At 34.3% G+C, this 10,122-nt stretch overlaps 1 protein-coding gene across 1 annotated transcript in view; it reads left to right on the top strand.

The window, feature by feature from the left end:
- The window catches only part of LOC128165650 (cell death abnormality protein 1-like), a 111,558-nt gene that overhangs the window by 72,801 nt on the left and 28,635 nt on the right, over positions 1-10,122 (top strand). The window lies entirely within an intron of this gene.

The following is a 10,122-nucleotide window of genomic DNA, read 5'->3' as shown; positions in this document are numbered from 1 at the left end:
TATTCCCACAATTATTTTTCCTTCTTCATTTATAAGTCTATTAACACGTACATCTTATGTATTTTTGAAATTAATTTGCCTCAAAATATTCGGTCAGAAGTAATAAAGGGCGCTTGATTCGATACTGGAAAACGAATTCGAAACTATGAAAATGGAGGGGGTGTTGAAATTACTATCTCCATAATTCATCCTTTATATTTTCGGAAGTTTGATACTACAGTTTAGAAGGACAAAGATACGTGATTTAAACAAAAAATAAAAACATTTGGAATTCCGTTAATATTAGTCGCATGCACGACGAAACCGCATACTGGTTCGTTACCGGTAAAACGACTGTACTAAAACATGTCTTTCAAGTTACATTTCACAACGACCATTATTTATTAACATTTTGGTAACACATGCAGTGGAATTATTGCATTGCAGGTTTTTAAAAAGGTATTTATTTAGTTTAACATTGTAAGTGAGTATTTTCTTACCGATACATGGCTACCCCCTAGCACGTTTCAGATTGTTGACAAAATCGAAAACTGCTGTTCAGACGGTTTCATGCTGAACAATATTTAACGAGATACGGCCAATCACCCCTAACTTCGAATTCACATTAATAAACGATTGTTCTGCAACTTTAAATAATTTAAAAAACTTGCTGATAGAATAAACATTAAACATAAACTTTTGTTGTATTCAGTCGTATATTCTCACTATATAACTCTATATAGACGAATAGTCAATAATTGTAATATTAGCTCGTCCGAAAAATATTGACCGGTCAATATTTTTGTTGTTGTTATACTTTCATGTTAATACTGAAATCTGATTGGTTAAGACGCAGTTAATAATATTTACTATTACCCTCAGCGTTAGCAACGCACTTGGCAACGGGTAACATTAAAAAATGTTACATGCGCGAAAATTATGCGCGTACGGTTCGCTGTAGAATTCACGTTATTCCTATATAAAAGCAGTAAAATTTTCTTAAAATTTTTAAAAAAGACATTCAGTATAACAAAATAAATAGTGCCTGTTTGGGAGGATAACAGTTGAAATTGACACCCCTCGAAAACCATTGTCAACCTCCGCTTCGCGTCGGTTGACAATGGTTTTCTCGGGGTGTCTCGGGCCGACTTTTAACTCGTAATTTACAGTGACTTAAAGTTTGAAGACACGTTTTGAGTACCGCATATGCTTCAGCGAGACTCAAAAGATTTGTTACATGCTTCCATACCTCCGTATTGAGTCGAGAAACGTAAACATAGACGAACAAAGTCATGGATGACGTCACAGTGCACTCGCGCTATATTTCTCGCGATAAATTTAGAGGCGGATCAAACATCGATATCTGTAATGCATGTACTAGCTATTTCAGTATAAACTGCGATACCTGCCTCATTGACGTATGATTTGTTTTTAATCTTTTTTAATATAGAGATGTTATATATATATATTAGCAAGAGCCATACTTTACTGTCATATCAATCCATTTTTAAGCTATACTCTTATAATTGTGCATGCATGAGTAGGGAGGAAATAAACAATAGGACATTTTGAAATAAATAAAAAGGAATAAAATGAAAAAATAAATAGGTAAAAAAATTATGTAGACATTGCATATAGTCAGACCATTAAATTTAAAAGTGGGAAATTACATACCTACAAACAGGTGCCGGGCTCTCTCTCTCTCTCTCTCTCTCTCTCTCTCATATTCTCTCTCTCTCTCTCTCTCTCTCTCTCTCTCTCTCTCTCTCTCTCTCTCTCTCTCTCTCTCTCTCTCTCTGGATAGGGGGTTGCGCTGTATGTATCATAACCATTAAAATTAGTACCTTTGGCATACTTATTGTAGAGCAATACTCTCTCAAAAATTCTTTGACGTTCTTTGATACCTAAATAAAACTGTAAGTTGACAATGATGCAAGGTACAGTATGTGTAATTCTTGCTGCGCTCGCCAGAACGGTAGCACCGTAAAACATATGATCTAGAGAACATTCCCTCTATTTCAAATAATCGCCTCTGATTTGTTGATTCGTAAACGATGACGTAAATAACTCTTCGCGACTCCAAAACAAGGTGACGTCATAATAGACAGTCAGTCAACGAAAGTAAACAACAGACGCGCAATGCGACGGTTTGCTATCATGACGGATATAAAGATTTGCGAATTACTGTGAAGTAAAATCAGGTAGAACATCTGGGGCCCGTTTCTCAAAAAGGCGTAAATTTGGGCCTAAGTTAGTCCGACTAACAAAGTTACGACAATATTTAGTCGGGTCTAAGTTGCGTTTCTGAAAGAGGCGTAATTTAGGATTTAAATGTCGAAAAACTTAGACATCTCCGCTGAGTACTAAGCATGCACATATCGTATTTTGTTTTGCTTTGAGGCTATGATTATATGTGGTGGATCAATTTTCCAATTCATAGTACATGTAGTACCCGACAGTACGCATGTTATACTTTACCACTGAATGTGCATAGTTCAAGCTGTTCATGACATTTTATGTTAATAAAAGTAGAACAAATGATTTTACACTTCTTAACATAATGACATTTTAGAGAAAAACAGTTGATATGAAAGCGGCATATGTAAGATGTTTCAGAAACCAAATATGTGACAATTAAGGTAGTCCTATACTCGGCACTAAATGGGCTCAATCATTAAAAGCTTAGCTTTAAATGATAAATATACATTCTAGCAATACATATACAAAAGAAAATATGTATGTTTACATGCTAGTTTGTTTGTTATCACCTCTCAGACGGGTGTACCCCCTTGCGAAAATTATTGACAAATATGGAATTTGCCAGACGTCCGTTTTTCCTAAAAATAATTACCAATTTTGGGAAAATTAGAACTGGACATACAAAATAGAGTATAGATATTTATTCAAGCTATATCTCATCAATAATTTTACGCAAATTTTTGTAAGTAAGTACGCTTTATGGACCTGATGTATCAAAATAGAATACAAAAAATGCAATGCTAGTATCGCGTTTAGTAATATTTTTACTATTTTATGGACTCAAACTTAAATTCATGGTGTTTATTCTATAGATTGACATCTTAAAAAAAGATTTGGTAAAATAAATTATATGTTGACGGATTACTTTTCACGCTATAAGCTCTAAACCAAGTAGACCCTGGCGAAAAAATCCGTAAAAATCACATTTTGCTACAGTTTTCTGCCTAGATCTGTCAACAATGTTAGATATCATTTAAACATTAATTAATTGACGATTGATTAAATTCGAAATAGCTTCTGTCTCTAAATTTAAACAGGTTTTAGTAAATTAAAGAACAAGAAAAATTCGGGGGGGGGGGTCAAAACAAAGAAGATATAAGCATACCTGAGATCCTGGTTAATCAGAAACTTCGTTTTTCATTTTACTTTAACAGAATCGAGTTTCTCAACATTAATCATTTCTATCTCTCATAGTATACATATATTACCGTTCTAATTGCTTATTATTGCCATTGTTTACAACATTGATGTAGAACAAAATCAAAACCGGGTATCAAAAACGCTTTGTAAAAGTCGAACCAATATTGTAAAATCCGTATTATGACGCAGTGCGATACTCGGACTAAAACTTCAAATATTTATAAAATACAGGGACAAGGTACAGTGGATATGCCCCAATACGTCTGCAGAATGAGAAGTATGCTTCATAAACACTGTAGATCTTTAGACATTTTCAGATGCTGGGATAAGGCTTGATTCTTTTTTATCAATTCACTATATTATTCATAGAAAATAAAATGACCATGAGTATAACAGCAACCAACTGAAATCGAAAATATCTACTGTATAAATAATATTACATGAACCTTGTCCATCATCTGTTCCAATATTGAAAGAATGTAGACAATGACATGGAAACGATTCTTGATTTTCTGCGATTCAAATGATAATAGTCAACAATTAACAATACAGGAATTATCAACATTTGAGGCCGGGGTCTCCCCAACTCCCTTTCCTGTTTTTTGGTTTAATCGATCGATTGTTTTGTTTTGTTTTTTTTTCGGTTGGGGGGGGGGGGGGGGGGGTTGAAAGTAATATACACCATAAACAGGGAATAATTCGCCCTGTTTAATTTTCAATCATTTTATCCTCGTTGTCAGCGGGCGAATTTATGTTGATTTTCAATATCTAATATTAAGTAACTTAACAGCTGTGACTGGGCGAAGTCACGACCGAGTGAAACTGTTTGCAAGTGTAGAAGGACGGAAATTACACGGGACCAAAATAACCCCGTATTCAGTATCTTAATTAAAATAAAAATTTAAAAGCAGTTATCTAAGAACACCCTTCCTATTTAAAGAAAGTTTTATAAATAAAAGGTTTTTACAAGTTTAATGGAAAAGGCATCTAAAAAAATCCCCTATCCCCTTTCGGATAAGACATTTTGCATCTTTGCGGTTTTAACAAGTGCATGTGAGTTTTACTTTATTCCCTATATGCTTTGGGTTATTGGGGTGGGGGTGTATACAATTGTTTATATAATAAGTATGACAAATGCAAGCTAGTTAAATTTGGAAATAATGCACACTGTTGTAAAACTGCTAAAACAACGCTTTTGTGTTGCAAGTCGACAACTTCGAAATAAAAAAATCCCTTAATATACGTACATCTTAAATATGATGAAACATGAATTCAAGTAATTAAAGATCAATTTAATTAAATGAGTACAAATAAACAATGCATATGAATATGCACGAAAATCATTGATAGTACATGTGCCCCATACCTATTTTAAAAGAATTACGATCGATGTTAAATATGAACGCAATTGATCACTTCATCCTAGAATTAATAAGATTAATGCATTTCATTTCCAAAAATTCAAGGTGTGCATGTGAAATTTTATAATATTCCATAACCTTGACAAACGCTTGTCAACAGATCTAAAATTGATGCACACTCTGCACGCTTCTAAAAGATATTTTTAAGTAATATTTTAACAAACAAAAATTGTTTATATCTAAATGCGAGTTCATAAAAATGCCATAATACATGTAGCTTTCATACGGTCTTGTAAAGATACTAGGAGTAAAAAAATAAAAATGAGAATGCATACGTGTTGTAAAGTTTTCAGTAATACATGTATAGGGAAAGAACAAACAAACACACACAAGGACAAATTACAAATGTTAACGTTTTGAGTTGCTCCTATTCATAATTTTGAAATCAGTTTCGTTTCACATGTTCAAATTTGATTAGAAACATTAAATTCTAGTTCATGCTTACTGAGTATTGATTAAAAAAATCAATAATCTATTCGTACTTATATACATCTATCTTGTTGGGGAATACATGTTTAATTTAGAAATAAAGCATCTTTTTAAATATTGTGTGTATATCATTTATCGGGGTATACCCATCTTTGATTCTGCACACTTTAGGTAAATTTCATTACGAGTAGTAATGTATATTACATACGTTTATTAAGGTGAGCCCATTTTTCATCAAATTGATTTAATCTTAATTTATTTAGAAATAGAAACAGTTATCGAACAATAGGTATTTTTTAAAGTTATATGTACATGTACAAATATTTAAATAAATGTGAATGTTTTCTTTAATAACACATAAAAGAAAGCAAAAAATAAAATTCTCTGTATATTTTGCCATAGAAACAAAACACTCGCCATTTTTGTGCACAGACGGCGTAGATTTAAACCCAAATTTAGACCCGACTAAGTTTCCGCCTTTTTGTGAAACGCAACTTAGTCTGGTTTTGAGGTTTAGTCCCTGATTTAGTTCGGACCAAGCTTACGCCTGGACGTAGGCCTTTTTGAGAAACGGGCCCCTGTATGTGAATTCTTACGGTCGGCGGAATATCGCCAGTGACTGTTTGATGCTGAGGATAGTTTGGAAATGAGCTTTTGAATTGAATTCGTGAATTCTTTGTTGAGCTGAGAAAATTACGGCGATCTGTTTTCAATTAATTTCTTAAATTTTGGTTTGTTTCTTCATATAACAAAACAAATGTTGACTGTGTTTTCGGGCAACATTGATTTAAATTAGCCCCCTTGGGACGAAAATATTGCCCTCCGCTTCGCGTCGGGCAATATTTCGTCCCTCGGGGGCTAATATAATCAATGTTGCCCTCAAACCCAGTCAATATTTGTATATTACTTACTTTTTCGATCTGAACTCCTCTCTCGATTTGCAAGAGTCTCAAACTGGTCTCGTTAAAATCCCGTGAATGACGTATTTTGGCGTTCTCGGTTTTTTTTTTAGCTTTTCGTTAATATAAAAATCAGAAAGGCCCCGATTATGCTAATAAGGCTGTGAGGTGTGATATTGCGACACTCGCACCTTTAGATCTACTGAAAGTTTATATACTATACACAGATACTGCTCGCTGATCTTCCTGTGATGTAAAACTTCAAAGACTTTTTCAAGTCCAGACCAGTTTTTTTTTTAGACTTTTAATGTAACATTAAATACAAGTATTCATTTGACAATATTGATTAAATTAAATTCATTTAAAAACAAACCAAAATATTTAGTCACTAAAACATTGATATTGAAATATATATAAATATTTTTCCATTTTATTTGAATAAGTTGTTATATTTTGTGTGCTAATTAGATTCTGATGTTTTAATACATGGGCGGATCGGGGGGGGGGGGGGTGTGAAGGGGGGGGGGGGGGTCAGAGGAAAATACATTTTTTTTAAAACTTGCATAGTACAACTATCCAGATAGGTCTTATCTCCCCCAGAAAACAATGATATCCCTGCTTTGTCCCTGGAAAAATTTCTGACCGCGCATGTAATTATATACATGTATGAACTTAAAGAAATAGAAGCCCATTTTCTCTCTTATAAGCAATAGGAAAGAATCAAAACAAATCCAGATTTTGGTCTCAAATATGCATTTTGAAGGAAGTAAATGTTTAATTCATTGTTTAAACATAATAACTTAAAAAAACATAGGTACAGTGAATTACAGTAGTGTACAGTGTCAGTGCTCTGTACAGTGGTGTACAGTTGGTTACAGTGCTGGTCAGTACCCTGTACAGTTGTGTACAGTGAGGTACAGTGTTGGTCAGTGGGTAGGTACAGTGCTGTTCAGTGGAGTACAGTGGCTCTGTACAGTGGGGTACAGTGGGATACAGTGTGGTACAGTAGCTCTGTACAGTGGGTGTACAGTGGATTTACAGTAGGATACAGTGAATATACAGTGGATGTCAGACAATGTCAGTCAATTTTTGGGAATATCAGTGGATTTTGATTTCAGTAGTGTATATACTGTATACAGCCCTTCTTGACAATTTGCAGTGCACTGTAGCGAGACTGGGAACAATGAGGTGACAGACACACGTGTTCTTGTATATAAACACACGTCCTCAGGTCTGGATGCTCAATAGTGCTACACAATAATGCAATATGTTGTTTAAACACCCTTTATGACTTTTCCCCCAGACCTTTCCCCCCAAAAAAAACAATTCGATTTTTCAGTTCTGATTATTTCAAAAAAGAAAAGACTGATAAGCTTTAAATTAAGAACATTATTTGGCACAGTAATATGAATTAAAACTGCTCTTTTATATTTTCATTTTTCAAATCAAATCACATTTAAATAATTGTATGACAGTTTTTCTAATCCGAAAGCCGGAACATTAAGATAATGCATCTGTATATATATGTTACGGAAGCCCATATAGGACCTATCAAAAATATTTTTGAATTTGATATAACGAACTCTTGAATTTGTTAAAACGAATTTAAAGCATTATAACGAATTGTTGAATCCGTTTTAACGAATTAAATTTGTTTATAACAAATTTTAGAAATTCGTTTTAACGAATTTAATCGGTCATAACAAATTTGCTAAATTCGTTATTTCAGATTCTAAAATCTGTTTTAACAAATTAAATTTGAAATAACGAATTCTTTAATTCGTTATTTCAAAGTTTTAATTCGTAATTTCGGTTTTTTAAAATCGGTTAAAACATATTTTCATCCAATTTGTGATAACAAATTTCATGTTTTGGGGAACAAATTAGTAGGGGCGGACTTCATTTGTCCCATATCAGCGTACGACGAAATGCGCCGATCAATTGATCGGCGTTAAACGGCGAAATGGTAAATGAAGTAAACTGGCGTAAAAAAGTGGAGGAACATATTTTCACAGCTGTTGCTGTAACCATGGTAACAGATGTAACAATTCCAAAAGAAACCTTACTTTATCAGCTTTGCTAGAATTCCTACATAGATAGAAACAAAATATTTAAGAACTGTTTTACATGTTGCAATGCATTTTCACCAAAAAATACAATATATACAGATTTGTTTCGACGGGTTTCTGTGCAAATTCCAAAAATTTGTTTAATTAAAGCTATTAATCAATGAGCATGCTGATTTATTAACATATATCTGCATTTTTCATCTCATTACATTACCAAACCGTGAGATTATTACGCCATACTTAAAAAAATACCGGTCTGGAATAGAATTGATTTAAGAATAGGAATCATTCTTTGAGTATTACTGGTCTCAGGTGATTTCGGCCGGGACATGTTCAAATCAAATAAAGCTCGAAGGGATTTATGATAGATTTGACTACGCTCTGACCGAAATGATCAACTCATAATATTCAAAGAATGATTTCTTATTACTTTAATACTTATATTTATATTATTTTCAATTTCTGCACTTTAAAACAACATTTTAAAACCACTGTTTTTTAATGAATAACACATGCTTTATATTATTACGCAGCGCAGCCAATACTGTTTTTCGGTTATGCTGTAGGACATGCCCATTTTGTGTCGCTCGTTTTTTTATGAAATTATTGGGCTGGGTTATCACAGTAAAGGACACCTAAAAATATAAATATAATATTTTATATGATGCAGCCAGGCATTATAACAAGGATGTGCGCATGCGTGAACCAACTTTCCATCAGAACGGTGAATAGAATATGTTATTTTTTATATAGTACAACCAGGCACTATAACCAGGATGTGCGCATGCGTGTACCGACTTTTCGGTAAACGTTTGGGAGGAAATTCGAAAGCTTTTTGGAGGAACTTCGAACTATTACATTTGCACAATTTAAAAAAGTATAGGTAAATGTTCATATAAAGAGATAGAAATGTTGTGTACATTAGATTTACACCAAAATGTTGAATAAATATTAGTATTTGAGAGAACAATAAAGAGCAATGTAACAGGAAAACAACAGGCACTTAGCATCGAAGTGGGGGAGGGGTGTGTGGAGAGGAGCAGGGGCAGGGGGACGAGACTATCCCCTTCAGCACACGTTTTCTTGCAGCAAACATTTTCCTTAAATTTACATATAAAAGGTGAATCCCCCCCCCCAATGTATTTGGGACCAGGTAAAAACTGAAATGAAAGGGAGGAAATAAACTGTAGAATTGAAGTTAAAGGTACGCCTTACCCCATACCCCCACGGATTAGGATTTTTAAATGTTTTAATAGCATAGTGTATGTATCACTAGGGTCAGTGTTCGTATCACCAGGGTGGCCATAACCTTGATTAGTATTACGATTATCAGGATGTCTATATCTATTTCCAGGGTCAGTGTACGTATTACCAGGGTCTGTGCACCCATCATCTGGGTCTGCATACAAATAACCGGGGTCAGTGTACGTATCATCAGGGTCAGTGTATGTATCACTAGGGTCAGTGTTCGTAACACCAGGGTCTGTATACCCATAACCTGGGTCAGTATTACGATTGTCAGGATGTTTATATTTATTACCAGGGTCAGTGTACGTATCACCAGGGTCTGTGTGCCCATCACCAAGTCATTAGACCCATCATCAGGGTCTTAATGCATATCACCAAGGTCAGTTTACATATCACCAGGGTCTGGATGCCCATTACCAGGGTCTCAAAACTTATATTGTTATAGGTATTGAGATCCAGGTGATGGGTATACTGGCTCTGGTTATACGAATACATGCACATACACTTGTAATTGGGTACACTAACCTTGGTTATAGGTAAACTTACCCTGGTGATGGGTATACTGATTCTGGATATGGGTATACAGACGCTTGTGATGTGTACTCTGGCCCTATTAATACTAGTATACAGACCCCAGTGATAGGCATAAAGACCCTAGTGAAACGTACACTGACCCTG

The sequence above is a fragment of the Crassostrea angulata genome, chromosome 10, assembly GCF_025612915.1.
Source record: "Crassostrea angulata isolate pt1a10 chromosome 10, ASM2561291v2, whole genome shotgun sequence".
In the NCBI taxonomy this organism is placed as follows: Eukaryota; Metazoa; Mollusca; class Bivalvia; order Ostreida; family Ostreidae; genus Magallana; species Magallana angulata.
Note: the sequence above shows the minus strand (reverse complement) of the source record. Positions and strands in the feature narration are given on the sequence as shown.